This window comes from Procambarus clarkii, chromosome 28 (assembly GCF_040958095.1).
Source record: "Procambarus clarkii isolate CNS0578487 chromosome 28, FALCON_Pclarkii_2.0, whole genome shotgun sequence".
Taxonomy (NCBI): Eukaryota; Metazoa; Arthropoda; class Malacostraca; order Decapoda; family Cambaridae; genus Procambarus; species Procambarus clarkii.
The window spans coordinates 20699897-20720562 of NC_091177.1; positions in this window are offsets into that span (position 1 = coordinate 20699897).

Sequence of the window (20666 nt, forward strand, 5' to 3'; positions counted from 1 at the left end):
TCATATGTCTTTTCTTGCATCTAAATAATACGAAACCTCGCTCTATGATTTGAAGTTAAAATCCTCATATATGGTAAAATAGTGACTTTTTCACGTTAATCATGTAGTTTGATATTACGTAAATATATTCATTTTTACCAATATTTCGATACTATTTCATGTAGTATCACGATATGTGATTTGGCCTTCAAATCTCAGAATGTCGCATAATATTGCATTTTAAGCAAGTTTTCTTGCATTTTGTTTCGTACGAAAAATCACCGAATTTAGCAATATTTTGACGTTTAACATCTCTTTTTCCTCTATGTGATTTAAACAAAATATCATCGAATTAGGCAATATTTTGCCGTTTTTCCACGTTTTTTTTTTAATTTTTAGTTTATGGGTATTAATTCATTATAAATACGATAAAAATGATGCAAACACATAATTGATTAGATAATAATCTAAAATACTTCATTTTCAATCAACTATTTGTTTCTCGTTAAAATACTGAGTAAGATATTGAAAAGGGGAGAAGTTCTGTTTTTATTGCATATATCGACATTTCAGCCGGAATAGACCGGTTTTCGTGTACATCTTCCATCGGTAATATAAACGGAAAATCAGGAACATTTTAGTTAATTCAATTGAAAACACATTGGTTTTTATCATTTGTATTGGAAACAACATTGTCATATGTCTTTTCTTGGATCTAGTAGGCATCCTTCAGTCTCGGGAGACTATGGAGTTGCGCCCTAGTTGTCAATCCTGGTGCAGCGTCTGGTGTGACTGATGAGGCCAATCCGAGAGTGGCAGTCCATCGCACACCGAGCACAAACGAAGTCCGATTCTGGTCTGTCTTCCTGGTTACCGGCTTTCCTTCTCTGTCTCTTTGCCTCCGATTCCTTGGCAAGTGACTCCTCGAACTTGGAGAGACCTCGTTGAACAGACTGCCTCCAGGCTGAACGGTCTGCAGCCAGTTTCTCCCATATAGCAAGATCGACGTCCATGGCTTTCAGGTCCCTTTTGCATACGTCTTTGTACCGTAGCTGGGGCTTGCCTACTGGACGCTTTCCCTGCCTCAGCTCTCCATACAGGAGATCCTTGGGGATCCTGCCGTCTCCCATTCGCACAACGTGCCCGAGCCAGCGCATTTGTCTCTGTTTCAGCATTGTGTACATGCTGGTGATTCTTGCTCTCCCCAAGACGTTGTTGTTTGTCACCTTGTCCTGCCAGGTGATGTCCAAGATGTGTCTAAGGCAGCGCATGTGGTAGGCATTCAGCCGTCTTTCCTGACGGGCACGGAGTGTCCAAGACTCACTGCCATAAAGGAGAGTGCTCAGGACACAGGATCTGTAAACCTGAATCTTAGTATACTCAGTCAGCCTATTGTTGGCCCACACTCTCTTTGTCAGTTTGGACATAGTAGTAGATGCCTTACCGATGCGTTTGTTTAGCTCCGTATCAAGAGAGAGGGAGTCAGAGATTGTGGAGCCCAGGTACACGAAGTCGTGAACAACTTCCAGTTTGGAATCAGAGATGCCGATGTCAGGTGGGGAGTCCACTCCTTGTCCCATGACTTGTGTTTTCTTCAGACTGATGGTGAGTCCGAAAGCCTGAGAGGCCTCGCTGAAGCGGGTTATGAGCCGTTGGAGGTCTTCAGCTGAGTGGGCAGTGACTGCTGCGTCGTCGGCAAAGAGGAAGTCGCGCAGACACCTCAGCCGAACCTTTGTCTTGGCTCTCAGCCTGGCGAGGTTAAAGAGCTTCCCATCCGACCTGGTCCGGAGGTAAATGCCTTCCGTGACAGATCCGAAGGCGTGCCGCAGCATAACTGCGAAGAAAATCCCGAATAGGGTTGGAGCCAGTACGCAGCCCTGCTTTACTCCACTTCGGATGTCAAAGGCGCCTGATGTTAGGCCATCAAAGACCACGGTGCCCCTCATGTTCTCATGGAAAGATCTGATGATGCTGAGGAGCCTGGGTGGGCATCCGATCTTGGGGAGGATCTTGAACAGGCCATCCCTGCTGACGAGGTCGAAGGCCTTCGTCAGGTCTATGAAGGCTACAAAGAGTGGCTGCTTCTGTTCCCTGCATTTCTCCTGCAGTTGTCTGAGGGAAAAGACCATGTCGATGGTGGACCTGCCAGCTCTGAATCCACATTGTGATTCTGGATAAACTCTCTCTGCAAGTACTTGGAGCCTCTTCAATGCGACTCGAGCAAACAGCTTTCCGACAATACCAACAATTTCTTGGATCTAAATAATACGAAACCACGCTCTATGATTTGAAGTTAAAATCCTCAAATATGGTAAAAGAGTGACTTTTTCACGTTAATCATGCAGTTTGATATTACGTAAATATATTCATTTTTACCAATATTTCGATACTATTTCATGTAGTATCACAATATGTGATTTGGCCTTCAAATCTCAGAATGTCGCATAATATTGCATTTTAAGCAAGTTTTCTTGCATTTTGTTTCGTACGAAAAATCACCGAATTTAGCAATATTTTGATGTTTAACATCTCTTTTTTTCTCTATGTGATTTAAACAAAATATCATCGAATTAGGCAATATTTTGCCGTTTTTCCACGTTTTTTTTGAATTTTTAGTTTATGGGTATTTATTCATTATATATACGATACAAATGATGCAAACACATAATTGATTAGAAAATAACCTTAAATACTTCATTTTCAATCAACCATTTGTTTCTCGTTAAAATACTGAGTAGGATATTGAAGAGGGGAGAAATTCGGTTTTTATTGCATATATCGACGTTTCAGCCGGATTAGAGCGGTTTTACCTGTACATCTTCCATCTGTAATACAAACGGAAAATCAGGAACATTTTAGTTAATTCTAATGAAAACACATTGTTTTTTATCATTTGTATTGGAAACAACATTGTCATATGTCTTTTCTTGGATCTAAATAATACGAAACCTCGCTCTATGATTTGAAGTTAAAATCCTCAAATATGGTAAAATAGTGACTTTTTCACGTTAATCATGTAGTTTGATATTACGCAAATATATTAATTTTTACCAATATTTCGATACTATTTCAAGTTGTATCACGATATGTGATTTGGCCTTCAAATCTCAGAATGTCGCATAATATTGCATTTTAAGCAAGTTTTCTTGCATTTTCTTTCGTACGAAATATCACCGAATTTAGCAATATTTCGACGTTTATCATCTCTTTTTCCTCTATGTGATTTAAACAAAATATCATCGAATTAGGCAATATTTTGCCGTTTTTCCACGTTTTTTTTAATTTTTAGTTTATGGGTATTAATTCATTATATATACGATAAAAATGATGCAAACACATAATTGATTAGATAATAACCTTAAATACTTCATTTTCAATCAACTATTTGTTTCTCGTTAAAATACTGAGTAAGATATTGAAAAGGGGAGAAGTTCTGTTTTTATTGCATATATCGACGTTTCAGCCGCAATAGAGCGGTTTTCGTGTACATCTTCCATCGGTAATTTAAACGGAAAATTAGGAACATTTTAGTTAATCCTAATGAAAACACATTGTTTTTTATCATTTGTATATTTGAACAACATTGTCATATGTCTTTTCTTGGATCTAAATAATACGAAACCTCGCTCCATGATTTGAAGTTAAAATCCTCATATATCGTAAAATAGTGACTTTTTTCATGTAGTGTTATTTTACGTAATTATATTCGTTTTTACGAATATTTCGATACTATTTCATGTAGTATCACGATATGTGATTTGCCCTTCAAATCTCAGAATTTCGCGTAATATTGCATTTCAAGCAAGTTTTCTTGCATTTTGTTTCGTACGAAAAATCATCGAATTTAGCAATATTTTGACGTTTATCATCTCTTTTTTCTTTATGTGATTTAAACAAAATATCATCGAATTAAGCAATATTTTGCCGTTTTTCCACGTTTTTGTGAATTTTCAGTCTATGGGTATTAATTCATTATATATACGATAAAAATGATGCAAACACATAATTGATTAGAAATTAACCTTAAATACTTCATTTTCAATCAACAATTTGTTTCTCGTTGAAATACCGAGTAGGATATTGAAGAGGGGAGAAGTTCGGTTTTTATTGCATATATCGACGTTTCAGCCGAAGTAGAGCGGTTTTCGTGTACATCTTCCATCGGTAATATAAACGGAAAATCAGGAACATTTTAGTTAATTCTAATGAAAACACATTGGTTTTTATCATTTGTATTGGAAACAACATTGTCATAAGTCTATTCTTGGATCTAAATAATACGAAACCTCGCTCTATGATTTGAAGTTAAAATCCTCATATATGGTAAAATAGTGACTTTTTCACGTTAATCATGTAGTTTGATATTACGTAAATATATTCATTTTTACAAATATTTCGATACTATTTCATGTAGTATCACGATATGTGATTTGGCCTTCAAATCTCAGAATGTCGCATAATATTGCATTTTAAGCAAGTTTTCTTGCATTTTGTTTCGTACGAAAAATCCTCGAATTTAGCAATATTTTGACGTTTATCACCTCCTTTTCCTTTCTGGGAATAAACAAAATATCATCGAATTAGGCAACATTTTGCCGTTTTTCCAAGTTTTGTGAATTTTCAGTCTATGGGTATTAATTCAATAAATATACGATACAAATGATGCAAACACATAATTGATTAGCAAATAACCTTAAATACTTCATTTTCAATCAACCATTTGTTTCTCGTTAAAATACTGAGTAGGATATTGATGAGGGGAGAAATTCGGTTTTTATTGCATATATCGACGTTTCAGCTAGATTAGAGCGGTTTTACCTGTACATCTTCCATCTGTAATATAAACGGAAAATCAGGAACATTTTAGTTAATTCTAATGAAAACACATTGTTTTTTATCATTTGTATTGGAAACAACATTGTCATATGTCTTTTCTTGGATCTAAATAATACGAAACCTCGCTCTATGATTTGAAGTTAAAATCCTTAAATATGGTAAAATAGTGACTTTTTCACGTTAATCATGTAGTTTGATATTACGCAAATATATTCATTTTTACCAATATTTCGATACTATTTCATGTAGTATCACAATATGTGATTTGGCCTTCAAATCTCAGAATGTCGCATAATATTGCATTTTAAGCAAGTTTTCTTGCATTTTGTTTCGTACGAAAAATCACCGAATTTAGCAATATTTTGACGTTTAACATCTTTTTCCTCTATGCGATTTAAACAAAATATCATCGAATTAGGCAATATTTTGCCGTTTTTCCACGTTTTTTTTTTAATTTTTAGTTTATGGGTATTTATTCATTATATATACGATACAAATGATGCAAACACATAATTGATTAGAAAATAACCTTAAATACTTCATTTTCAATCAACCATTTGGTTCTCGTTAAAATACTGAGTAGGATATTGAAGAGGGGAGAAATTCGGGTTTTATTGCATATATCGACGTTTCAGCCGGATTAGAGCGGTTTTACCTGTACATCTTCCATCTGTAATACAAACGGAAATCAGGAACATTTTAGTTAATTCTAATGAAAACACATTGTTTTTTATCATTTGTATTGGAAACAACATTGTCATATGTCTTTTCTTGGATCTAAATAATACGAAACCTCGCTCTATGATTTGAAGTTAAAATCCTCAAATATGGTAAAATAGTGACTTTTTCACGTTAATCATGTAGTTTGATATTACGCAAATATACTAATTTTTACCAATATTTCGATACTATTTCATGTAGTATCACGATATGTGATTTGACCTTCAAATTTCAGAATGTCGCATAATATTGCATTTTAAGCAAGTTTTCTTGCATTTTCTTTCGTACGAAATATCACCGAATTTAGCAATATTTCGACGTTTATCATCTCTTTTTCCTCTATGTGATTTAAACAAAATATCATCGAATTAGGCAATATTTTGCCGTTTTTCCACGTTTTTTTTAATTTTTAGTTTATGGGTATTAATTCATTATATATACGATAAAAATGATGCAAACACATAATTGATTAGATAATAACCTTAAATACTTCATTTTCAATCAACTATTTGTTTCTCGTTAAAATACTGAGTAAGATATTGAAAAGGGGAGAAGTTCTGTTTTTATTGCATATATCGACGTTTCAGCCGCAATAGAGCGGTTTTCGTGTACATCTTCCATCGGTAATTTAAACGGAAAATTAGGAACATTTTAGTTAATCCTAATGAAAACACATTGTTTTTTATCATTTGTATATTTGAACAACATTGTCATATGTCTTTTCTTGGATCTAAATAATACGAAACCTCGCTCCATGATTTGAAGTTAAAATCCTCATATATCGTAAAATAGTGACTTTTTTCATGTAGTGTTATTTTACGTAATTATATTCGTTTTTACGAATATTTCGATACTATTTCATGTAGTATCACGATATGTGATTTGCCCTTCAAATCTCAGAATTTCGCGTAATATTGCATTTCAAGCAAGTTTTCTTGCATTTTGTTTCGTACGAAAAATCATCGAATTTAGCAATATTTTGACGTTTATCATCTCTTTTTTCTTTATGTGATTTAAACAAAATATCATCGAATTAAGCAATATTTTGCCGTTTTTCCACGTTTTTGTGAATTTTCAGTCTATGGGTATTAATTCATTATATATACGATAAAAATGATGCAAACACATAATTGATTAGAAATTAACCTTAAATACTTCATTTTCAATCAACAATTTGTTTCTCGTTGAAATACCGAGTAGGATATTGAAGAGGGGAGAAGTTCGGTTTTTATTGCATATATCGACGTTTCAGCCGAAGTAGAGCGGTTTTCGTGTACATCTTCCATCGGTAATATAAACGGAAAATCAGGAACATTTTAGTTAATTCTAATGAAAACACATTGGTTTTTATCATTTGTATTGGAAACAACATTGTCATATGTCTATTCTTGGATCTAAATAATACGAAACCTCGCTCTATGATTTGAAGTTAAAATCCTCATATATGGTAAAATAGTGACTTTTTCACGTTAATCATGTAGTTTGATATTACGTAAATATATTCATTTTTACAAATATTTCGATACTATTTCATGTAGTATCACGATATGTGATTTGGCCTTCAAATCTCAGAATGTCGCATAATATTGCATTTTAAGCAAGTTTTCTTGCATTTTGTTTCGTACGAAAAATCCTCGAATTTAGCAATATTTTGACGTTTATCACCTCCTTTTCCTTTCTGGGAATAAACAAAATATCATCGAATTAGGCAACATTTTGCCGTTTTTCCAAGTTTTGTGAATTTTCAGTCTATGGGTATTAATTCAATAAATATACGATACAAATGATGCAAACACATAATTGATTAGCAAATAACCTTAAATACTTCATTTTCAATCAACCATTTGTTTCTCGTTAAAATACTGAGTAGGATATTGATGAGGGGAGAAATTCGGTTTTTATTGCATATATCGACGTTTCAGCTAGATTAGAGCGGTTTTACCTGTACATCTTCCATCTGTAATATAAACGGAAAATCAGGAACATTTTAGTTAATTCTAATGAAAACACATTGTTTTTTATCATTTGTATTGGAAACAACATTGTCATATGTCTTTTCTTGGATCTAAATAATACGAAACCTCGCTCTATGATTTGAAGTTAAAATCCTTAAATATGGTAAAATAGTGACTTTTTCACGTTAATCATGTAGTTTGATATTACGCAAATATATTCATTTTTACCAATATTTCGATACTATTTCATGTAGTATCACAATATGTGATTTGGCCTTCAAATCTCAGAATGTCGCATAATATTGCATTTTAAGCAAGTTTTCTTGCATTTTGTTTCGTACGAAAAATCACCGAATTTAGCAATATTTTGACGTTTAACATCTTTTTCCTCTATGCGATTTAAACAAAATATCATCGAATTAGGCAATATTTTGCCGTTTTTCCACGTTTTTTTTTTAATTTTTAGTTTATGGGTATTTATTCATTATATATACGATACAAATGATGCAAACACATAATTGATTAGAAAATAACCTTAAATACTTCATTTTCAATCAACCATTTGGTTCTCGTTAAAATACTGAGTAGGATATTGAAGAGGGGAGAAATTCGGGTTTTATTGCATATATCGACGTTTCAGCCGGATTAGAGCGGTTTTACCTGTACATCTTCCATCTGTAATACAAACGGAAATCAGGAACATTTTAGTTAATTCTAATGAAAACACATTGTTTTTTATCATTTGTATTGGAAACAACATTGTCATATGTCTTTTCTTGGATCTAAATAATACGAAACCTCGCTCTATGATTTGAAGTTAAAATCCTCAAATATGGTAAAATAGTGACTTTTTCACGTTAATCATGTAGTTTGATATTACGCAAATATACTAATTTTTACCAATATTTCGATACTATTTCATGTAGTATCACGATATGTGATTTGACCTTCAAATTTCAGAATGTCGCATAATATTGCATTTTAAGCAAGTTTTCTTGCATTTTGTTTCGTACGAAAAATCACCGAATTTAGCAATATTTCGACGTTTATCATCTCTTTTTCCTCTATGTGATTTAAACAAAATATCATCGAATTAGGCAATATTTTGCCGTTTTTCCACGTTTTTTTGAATTTCTAGTTTATGGGTATTAATTCTTTATATATACCATAAAAATGATGCAAACACATAATTGGTTAGATAATAACTTTAAATACTTCATTTTCAATCAACTATTTGTTTCTCGTTAAAATACTGAGTAAGATATTGAAAAGGGGAGAAGTTCTGTTTTTATTGCATATATCGACGTTTCAGGCGGAATAGAGCGGTTTTCGTGTACATCTTCCATCGGTAATTTAAACGGAAAATCAGGAACATTTTAGTTAATTCTAATGAAAACACATTGGTTTTTATCATTTGTATATTTGAACACCATTGTCATATGTCTTTTCTTGATCTAAATAATACAAAACCTCGCTCCATGATTTGAAGTTAAAATCCTCATATATGGTAAAATAGTGACTTTTTTCATGTAGTGTTATTTTACGTAAATATATTCGTTTTTACGAATATTTCGATACTATTTCATGTAGTATCACGATATGTGATTTGCCCTTCAAATCTCAGAATTTCGCGTAATAGAGCATTTTAAGCAAGTTTTCTTGCATTTTGTTTCGTACGAAAAATCACCGAATTTAGCAATATTTTGACGTTTATCATCTCCTTTTCCTCTATGTGATTTAAACAAAATATCATCGAATTAGGCAATATTTTGCCGTTTTTCCACGTTTTTGTGAATTTTCAGTCTATGGGTATTAATTCAATAAATATACGATAAAAATTATGCAAACACATAATTGATTAGAAATTAACCTTAAATACTTCATTTTCAATTACCATTTGTTTCTCGTTGAAATACCGAGTAGGATATTGAAGAGGGGAGAAGTTCGGTTTTTATTGCATATATCGACGTTTCAGCCGGAATAGAGCGGTTTTCGTGTACATCTTCCATCAGTAATATAAACGGAAAATCACGAACATTTTAGTTAATTCTAATGAAAACACATTGGTTTTTATCATTTGTATTGGAAACAACATTGTCATATATCTTTTCTTGGATCTAAATAATATGAAACCTCGCTCTATGATTTGAAGTTAAAATCCTCATATATGGTAAAATAGTGACTTTTTCACGTTAATCATGTAGTTTGATATTACGTAAATATATTCATTTTTACCAATATTTCGATTCTATTTCATGTAGTATCACGATATGTGATTTGGCCTTAGAATCTCAGAATGTCGCATAATATTACATTTTAAGCAAGTTTTCTTGCATTTTGTTTCGTACGAAAAATCACCGAATTTAGCAATATTTCGACGTTTATCATCTCTTTTTCCTCTATGTGATTTAAACAAAATATCATCGAATTATGCAATATTTTGCCGTTTTTCCACATTTTTTTGAACTTTCAGTTTATGGGTATTAATTCATTATATATACGATAAAAATGATGCAAACACATAATTGATTAGATAATAACCTTAAATACTTCATTTTCAATCAACTATTTGTTTCTCGTTAAAATACTGAGTAAGATATTGAAAAGGGGAGAAGTTCTGTTTTTATTGCATATATCGACGTTTCTGCCGGAATAGAGCCGTTTTCGTGTACATCTTCCATCGGTAATATAAACGGAAAATCAGGAACATTTTAGTTAGTTCTAATAAAAACTCATTGGTTTTTATCATTTGCATTGGAAACAACATTGTCATATGTCTTTTCTTGGATCTAAATAATACGAAACCTCGCTCCATGATTTGAAGTTAAAATCCTCATTTATGGTAAAATAGTGACTTTTTTCATGTAGTGTTATTTTACGTAAATATATTCGTTTTTACGAATATTTCGATACTATTACATGTAGTATCACGATATGTGATTTGCCCTTCAAATCTCAGAATTTCGCGTAATATTGCATTTTAAGCAAGTTTTCTTGCATTTTGTTTCGTACGAAAAATCACCGAATTTAACAATATTTTGACGTTTATCATCTCTTTTTCCTTTATGTGATTTAAACAAAATATCATCGAATTAGGCAATATTTTGCCGTTTTTCCACGTTTTTGTGAATTTTCAGTCTATGGGTATTAATTCAATAAATATACGATAAAAATGATGCAAACAGATAATTGATTTGAAATTAACCTTAAATACTTCATTTTCAATCAACCATTTGTTTCTCGTTAAAATACCGAGTAGGATATTGAAGAAGGGACAAGTTCGGTTTTTATTGCATATATCGACGTTTCAGCCGGAATAGAGCGGTTTTCGTGTACATCTTCCATCGGTAATATAAACGGAAAATCAGGAACATTTTAGTTAATTCTAATGAAAACACATTGGTTTTTATCATTTGTATTGGGAACAACATTGTCATATGTCTTTTCTTCGATCTAAATAATACGAAACCTCGCTCTATGATTTGAAGTTAAAATCCTCATATATTGTAAAATAGTGACTTTTTTCACGTTTTTCATGTAGTGTGATTTTACGTAAATATATTCATTTTTACCAATATTTCGATACTATTTCATGTAGTATCACGATATGTGATTTGGCCTTCAATTCTCAGAATGTCGCATAATATTGCATTTTAAGCAAATTTTCTTGCATTTTGTTTCGTTCGAAAAATCACCGAATTTAGCAATATTTTGACGTTTAACATCCCCTTTTCCTCTATGTGATTTAAAAAAAATATCATCGAATTAGGCAATATTTTGTTGTTTTTTAAACGTTTTATTGAATTTTCAGTTTATGGGTATTAATTCATTATATATACGATAAAAATGATGCAAAAACATAATTGATTAGATAATAACCTTAAATACTTCATTTTCAATCAACTATATGTTTCTCGATAAAATATTGAGTAAGTTATTGAAAAGGGGGGAAGTTCTGTTTTTATTGCATATATCGACGTTTCAGCCGGAATAGAGCGGTTTTCGTGTACATCTTCCATCGGTAATATAAACGGAAAATCAGGAACATTTTAGTTAATTCTAATGAAAACACATTGGTTTTTATCATTTGTATTGGAAACAACATTGTCATATGTCTTTTCTTGGATCTAAATAATACGAAACCTCGCTCTATGATTTGAAGTTAAAATCCTCATATATGGTAAAATAGTGACTTTTTTCACGTTTTTCATGTAGTGTGATTTTACGTAAATATATTCGTTTTTACCAATATTTCGATACTATTTCATGTAGTATCACGATACGTGATTTGGCCTTCAAATCTCAGAATTTCGCGTAATATTGCATTTTAAGCAAGTTTTCTTGCATTTTGTTTCGTACGAAAAATCCTCGAATTTAGCAATATTTTGACGTTTATCATCTCCTTTTCCTTTATGGGAATAAACAAAATACAATCGAATTAGACAATTTTTTGCCGTTTTTCCAAGTTTTGTGAATTTTCAGTCCATGGGTATTAATTCAATAAATATACGATACAAATGATGCAAACACATAATTGATTAGAAAATAACCTTAAATACTTCATTTTCAATCAACCATTTGTTTCTCGTTAAAATACTGAGTAGGATATTGAAGAGGGGAGAAATTCGGTTTTTATTGCATATATCGACGTTTCAGCCGGATTAGAGCGGTTTTACCTGTACATCTTCCATCTGTAATATAAACGGAAAATCAGGAACATTTTAGTTAATTCTAATGAAAACACACTGGTTTTTATCATTTGTATTGGAAACAACATTGTCATATGTCTTTTCTTGGATCTAAATAATACGAAACCTCGCTCTATGATTTGAAGTTAAAATCCTCAAATATGGTAAAATAGTGACTTTTTCACGTTAATCATGTAGTTTCATATTACGCAAATATATTAATTTTTACCAATATTTCGATACTATTTCATGTAGTATCACGATATGTGATTTGGCCTTCAAATCTCAGAATGTCGCATAATATTGCATTTTAAGCAAGTTTTCTTGCATTTTGTTTCGTACGAAAAATCACCGAATTTAGCAATATTTCGACGTTTATCATCTCTTTTTCCTCTATGTGATTTAAACAAAATATCATCGAATAAGGCAATATTTTGCCGTTTTTCCACGTTTTTTTTTAATTTTTAGTTTATGGGTATTTATTGATTATTTATACGATAAAAATGATGCAAACACATAATTGATTAGATAATAACCTTAAATACTTCATTTTCAATCAACTATTTGTTTCTCGTTAAAATACTGAGTAGGATATTGAAGAGGGGAGAAGTTCTGTTTTTATTGCATATATCGACGTTTCAGCCGGATTAGAGCGGTTTTACGTGTTCATCTTCCATCTGTAATATAAACGGAAAATCAGGAACATTTTAGTTAATTCTAATGAAAATACATTGTTTTTTATCATTTGTTTTGGAAACAACATTGTCATATGTCTTTTCTTGGATCTAAATAATATAAAACCTCGCTCTATGATTTGAAGTCAAAATCCTCAAATATGGTAAAATAGTGACTTTTTCACGTTAATCATGTAGTTTGATATTACGCAAATATATTAATTTTTTCCAATATTTCGATACTATTTCATGTAGTATCACGATATGTGATTTGGCCTTCAAATCACAGAATTTTGCGTAATATTGCATTTAAAGCAAGTTTTCTTGCATTTTGTTTCGTACGAAAAATCACCGAATTTAGCAATATTTTGACGTTTATCATCTCCTTTTCCTCTATGTGATTTAAACAAAATATCATCGAATTAGGCAATATTTTGCCGTTTTTCCACGTTTTTGTGAATTTTCAGTCTATGGGTATTAATTCAATAAATATACGATACAAATGATGCAAACACATAATTGATTAGAAATTAACCTTAAATACTTCATTTTCAATCAACCATTTGTTTCTCGTTAAAATACCGAGTAGGATATTGAAGAAGGGAGAAGTTCGGCTTTTATTGCATATATCGACGTTTCAGCCGGAATAGAGCGGTTTTCGTGTACATCTTCCATTGGTAATATAAACGGAAAATCAGGAACATTTTAGTTAATTCTAATGAAAACACATTGGTTTTTATCATTTGTATTGGAAACAACATTGTCATATGTCTTGGATCTAAATAATACGAAACCTCGTTCTATGATTTGAAGTTAAAATCCTCATATATGGTAAAATAGTGACTTTTTTCTCGTTTTTCATGTAGTGTGATTTTACGTAAATATATTCGTTTTTACGAATATTTCGATACTATTTCATGTAGTATCACGATATGTGATTTGCCCTTCAAATCTCAGAATTTCGCGTAATATAGCATTTTAAGCAAGTTTTCTTGCATTTTGTTTCGTACGAAAAATCACCGAATTTAGCAATATTTTGACGTTTATCATCTCCTTTTCCTTTATGTGATTTAAACAAAATATCATCGAATTAGGCAATATTTTGCCGTTTTTCCACGTTTTTGTGAATTTTCAGTCTATGGGTATTAATTCAATAAATATACGATAAAAATGATGCAAACAGATAATTGATTTGAAATTAACCTTAAATACTTCATTTTCAATCAACCATTTGTTTCTCGTTAAAATACCGAGTAGGATATTGAAGAAGGGACAAGTTCGGTTTTTATTGCATATATCGACGTTTCAGCCGGAATAGAGCGGTTTTCGTGTACATCTTCCATCGGTAATATAAACGGAAAATCAGGAACATTTTAGTTAATTCTAATTAAAACACATTGGTTTTTATCATTTGTATTGGGAACAACATTGTCATATGTCTTTTCTTCGATCTAAATAATACGAAACCTCGCTCTATGATTTGAAGTTAAAATCCTCATATATTGTAAAATAGTGACTTTTTTCACGTTTTTCATGTAGTGTGATTTTACGTAAATATATTCATTTTTACCAATATTTCGATACTATTTCATGTAGTATCACGATATGTGATTTGGCCTTCAATTTTAAGAATGTCGCATAATATTGCATTTTAAGCAAGTTTTCTTGCATTTTGTTTCGTTCGAAAAATCACCGAATTTAGCAATATTTTGACGTTTATCATCCCCTTTTCCTCTATGTGATTTAAAAAAAATATCATCGAATTAGGCAATATTTTGTTGTTTTTTAAACGTTTTATTGAATTTTCAGTTTATGGGTATTAATTCATTATATATACGATAAAAATGATGCAAACACATAATTGATTAGATAATAACCTTAAATACTTCATTTTCAATCAACTATATGTTTCTCGATAAAATACTGAGTAAGTTATTGAAAAGGGGGGAAGTTCTGTTTTTATTGCATATATCGACGTTTCAGCCGGAATAGAGCGGTTTTCGTGTATATCTTCCATCGGTAATATAAACGGAAAATCAGGAACATTTTAGTTAATTCTAATGAAAACACATTGGTTTTTATCATTTGTATTGGAAACAACATTGTCATATGTCTTTTCTTGGATCTAAATAATACGAAACCTCGCTCTATGATTTGAAGTTAAAATCCTCATATATGGTAAAATAGTGACTTTTTCACGTTTTTCATGTAGTGTGATTTTACGTAAATATATTCGTTTTTACCAATATTTCGATACTCTTTCATGTAGTATCACGATACGTGATTTGGCCTTCAAATCTCAGAATTTCGCGTAATATTGCATTTTAAGCAAGTTTTCTTGCATTTTGTTTCGTACGAAAAATCCTCGAATTTAGCAATATTTTGACGTTAATCATCTCCTTTTCCTTTATGGGAATAAACAAAATACAATCGAATTAGACAATTTTTTGCCGTTTTTCCAAGTTTTGTGAATTTTCAGTCTATGGGTATTAATTCAATAAATATACGATACAAATGATGCAAACACATAATTGATTAGAAAATAACCTTAAATACTTCATTTTCAATCAACCATTTGTTTCTCGTTAAAATACTGAGTAGGATATTGAAGAGGGGAGAAATTCGGTTTTTATTGCATATATCGACGTTTCAGCCGGATTAGAGCGGTTTTACCTGAACATCTTCCATCTGTAATATAAACGGAAAATCAGGAACATTTTAGTTAATTCTAATGAAAACACATTGTTTTTTATCATTTGTATTGGAAACAACATTGTCATATGTCTTTTCTTGGATCTAAATAATACGAAACCTCGCTCTATGATTTGAAGTTAAAATCCTCAAATATGGTAAAATAGTGACTTTTTCACGTTAATCATGTAGTTTGATATTACGCAAATATATTAATTTTTACCAATATTTCGATACTATTTCATGTAGTATCACGATATGTGATTTGGCCTTCAAATCTCAGAATGTCGCATAATATTGCATTTTAAGCAAGTTTTCTTGCATTTTGTTTCGTACGAAAAATCACCGCATTTAGCAATATTTCGACGTTTATCATCTCTTTTTCCTCTATGTGATTTAAACAAAATATCATCGAATTAGGCAATATTTTGCCGTTTTTCCACGTTTCCTTGAATTTCTAGTTTATGGGTATTAATTCATTATATATACGATAAAAATGATGCAAACACATAATTGATTAGATAATAACCTTAAATACTTCATTTTCAATCAACTATTTGTTTCTCGTTAAAATACTGAGTAAGATATTGAAAAGGGGAGAAGTTCTGTTTTTATTGCATATATCGACGTTTCTGCCGGAATAGAGCCGTTTTCGTGTACATCTTCCATCGGTAATATAAACGGAAAATCAGGAACATTTTAGTTAGTTCTAATAAAAACTCATTGGTTTTTATCATTTGCATTGGAAACAACATTGTCATATGTCTTTTCTTGGATCTAAATAATACGAAACCTCGCTCCATGATTTGAAGTTAAAATCCTCATATATGGTAAAATAGTGACTTTTTTCATGTAGTGTTATTTTACGTAAATATATTCGTTTTTACGAATATTTCGATACTATTACATGTAGTATCACGATATGTGATTTGCCCTTCAAATCTCAGAATTTCGCGTAATATTGCATTTTAAGCAAGTTTTCTTGCATTTTGTTTCGTACGAGAAATCACCGAATTTAACAATATTTTGACGTTTATCATCTCTTTTTCCTTTATGTGATTTAAACAAAATATCATCGAATTAGGCAATATTTTGCCGTTTTTCCACGTTTTTGTGAATTTTCAGTCTATGGGTATTAATTCAATAAATATACGATAAAAATGATGCAAACAGATAATTGATTTGAAATTAACCTTAAATACTTCATTTTCAATCAACCATTTGTTTCTCGTTAAAATACCGAGTAGGATATTGAAGAAGGGACAAGTTCGGTTTTTATTGCATATATCGACGTTTCAGCCGGAAGAGAGCGGTTTTCGTGTACATCTTCCATCGGTAATATAAACGGAAAATCAGGAACATTTTAGTTAATTCTAATGAAAACACATTGGTTTTTATCATTTGTATTGGGAACAACATTGTCATATGTCTTTTCTTCGATCTAAATAATACGAAACCTCGCTCTATGATTTGAAGTTAAAATCCTCATATATTGTAAAATAGTGACTTTTTTCACGTTTTTCATGTAGTGTGATTTTACGTAAATATATTCATTTTTACCAATATTTCGATACTATTTCATGTAGTATCACGATATGTGATTTGGCCTTCAATTCTCAGAATGTCGCATAATATTGCATTTTAAGCAAATTTTCTTGCATTTTGTTTCGTTCGAAAAATCACCGAATTTAGCAATATTTTGACGTTTATCATCCCCTTTTCCTCTATGTGATTTAAAAAAAATATCATCGAATTAGGCAATATTTTGTTGTTTTTTAAACGTTTTATTGAATTTTCAGTTTATGGGTATTAATTCATTATATATACGATAAAAATGATGCAAAAACATAATTGATTAGATAATAACCTTAAATACTTCATTTTCAATCAACTATATGTTTCTCGATAAAATACTGAGTAAGTTATTGAAAAGGGGGGAAGTTCTGTTTTTATTGCATATATCGACGTTTCAGCCGGAATAGAGCGGTTTTCGTGTACATCTTCCATCGGTAATATAAACGGAAAATCAGGAACATTTTAGTTAATTCTAATGAAAACACATTGGTTTTTATCATTTGTATTGGAAACAACATTGTCATATGTCTTTTCTTGGATCTAAATAATACGAAACCTCGCTCTATGATTTGAAGTTAAAATCCTCATATATGGTAAAATAGTGACTTTTTTCACGTTTTTCATGTAGTGTGATTTTACGTAAATATATTCGTTTTTACCAATATTTCGATACTATTTCATGTAGTATCACGATACGTGATTTGGCCTTCAAATCTCAGAATTTCGCGTAATATTGCATTTTAAGCAAGTTTTCTTGCATTTTGTTTCGTACGAAAAATCCTCGAATTTAGCAATATTTTGACGTTTATCATCTCCTTTTCCTTTATGGGAATAAACAAAATACAATCGAATTAGACAATTTTTTGCCGTTTTTCCAAGTTTTGTGAATTTTCAGTCCATGGGTATTAATTCAATAAATATACGATACAAATGATGCAAACACATAATTGATTAGAAAATAACCTTAAATACTTCATTTTCAATCAACCATTTGTTTCTCGTTAAAATACCGAGTAGGATATTGAAGAGGGGAGAAGTTCGGTTTTTATTGCATATATCGACGTTTCAGCCGGAATAGAGCGGTTTTCGTGTACATCTTCCATCGGTAATATAAACGGAAAATCAGGAACATTTTAGTTAATTCTAATGAAAACACATTGGTTTTTATCATTTGTATTGGAAACAACATTGTCATATGTCTATTCTTGGATCTAAATAATACGAAACCTCGCTCTATGATTTGAAGTTAAAATCCTCATATATGGTAAAATAGTGACTTTTTCACGTTAATCATGTAGTTTGATAATACGTAAATATATTCATTTTTACCAATATTTCGATACTATTTCATGTAGTATCACGATATGTGATTTGGCCTTTAAATCTCAGAATGTCGCATAATATTGCATTTTAAGCAAGTTTTCTTGCATTTTGTTTCGTACCAAAAATCATCGAATTTAGCAATATTTTGACGTTTATCATCCCCTTTTCCTCTATGTGATTTACACAAAATATCATCGAATTAGGCAATATTTTGCCGTTTTTCCACGTTTTTGTGAATTTTCAGTCTATGGGTATTAATTCAATAAATATACGATAAAAATGATGCAAACACATAAATGATTAGAAATTAACCTTAAATACTTCATTTTCAATCAACCATTTGTTTCTCGTTAAAATACCGAGTAGGATATTGAAGAAGGGAGAAGTTCGGCTTTTATTGCATATATCGACGTTTCAGCCGGAATAGAGCGGTTTTCGTGTACATCTTCCATCGGTAATATAAACGGAAAATCAGGAACATTTTAGTTAATTCTAATGAAAACACATTGGTTTTTATCATTTGTATTGGAAACAACATTGTCATATGTCTTTTCTTGGATCTAAATAATACGAAACCTCGCTCTATGATTTGAAGTTAAAATCCTCATATATGGTAAAATAGTGACTTTTTTCACGTTTTTCATGTAGTGTGATTTTACGTAAATATATTCGTTTTTACGAATATTTCGATACTATTTCATGTAGTATCACGATATGTGATTTGCCCTTCAAATCTCAGAATTTCGCGTAATATAGCATTTTAAGCAAGTTTTCTTGCATTTTGTTTCGTACGAAAAATCACCGAATTTAGCAATATTTTGACGTTTATCATCTCCTTTTCCTTTATGTGATTTAAACAAAATATCATCGAATTAGGCAATATTTTGCCGTTTTTCCACGTTTTTGTGAATTTTCAGTCTATGGGTATTAATTCAATAAATATACGATAAAAATGATGCAAACAGATAATTGATTTGAAATTAACCTTAAATACTTCATTTTCAATCAACCATTTGTTTCTCGTTAAAATACCGAGTAGGATATTGAAGAAGGGACAAGTTCGGTTTTTATTGCATATATCGACGTTTCAGCCGGAATAGAGCGGTTTTCGTGTACATCTTCCATCGGTAATATAAACGGAAAATCAGGAACATTTTAGTTAATTCTAATGAAAACACATTGGTTTTTATCATTTGTATTGGAAACAACATTGTCATATGTCTTTTCTTGGATCTAAATAATACGAAACCTCGCTCTATGATTTGAAGTTAAAATCCTCATATATGGTAAAATAGTGACTTTTTTCACGTTTTTCATGTAGTGTGATTTTACGTAAATATATTCGTTTTTACCAATATTTCGATACTATTTCATGTAGTATCACGATACGTGATTTGGCCTTCAAATCTCAGAATTTCGCGTAATATTGCATTTTAAGCAAGTTTTCTTGCATTTTGTTTCGTACGAAAAATCCTCGAATTTAGCAATATTTTGACGTTTATCATCTCCTTTTCCTTTATGGGAATAAACAAAATACAATCGAATTAGACAATATTTTGCCGTTTTTCCAAGTTTTGTGAATTTTCAGTCTATGGGTATTAATTCAATAAATATACGATACAAATGATGCAAACACAAAGTTGATTAGAAAATAACCTTAAATACTTCATTTTCAATCAACCATTTGTTTCTCGTTAAAATACTGAGTAGGATATTGAAGAGGGGAGAAATTCGGTTTTTATTGCATATATCGACGTTTCAGCCGGATTAGAGCGGTTTTACCTGTACATCTTCCATCTGTAATATAAACGGAAAATCAGGAGCATTTTAGTTAATTCTAATGAAAACACATTGTTTTTTATCATTTGTATTCGAAACAACATTGTCATATGTCTTTTCTTGGATCTAAATAATACGAAACCTCGCTCCATGATTTGAAGTTAAAATCCTCATATATGGTAAAATAGTGACTTTTTCACGTTAATCATGTAGTTTGATATTACGCAAATATATTAATTTTTACCAATATTTCGATACTATTTCATGTAGTATCACGATATGTGATTTGGCCTTCAAATCTCAGAATGTCGCATAATATTGCATTTCAAGCAAGTTTTCTTGCAATTTGTTACGTACGAAAAATCACCGAATTTAGCAATATTTCGACGTTTATCATCTCTTTTTCCTCTATGTGATTTAAACAAAATATCATCGAATTAGGCAAT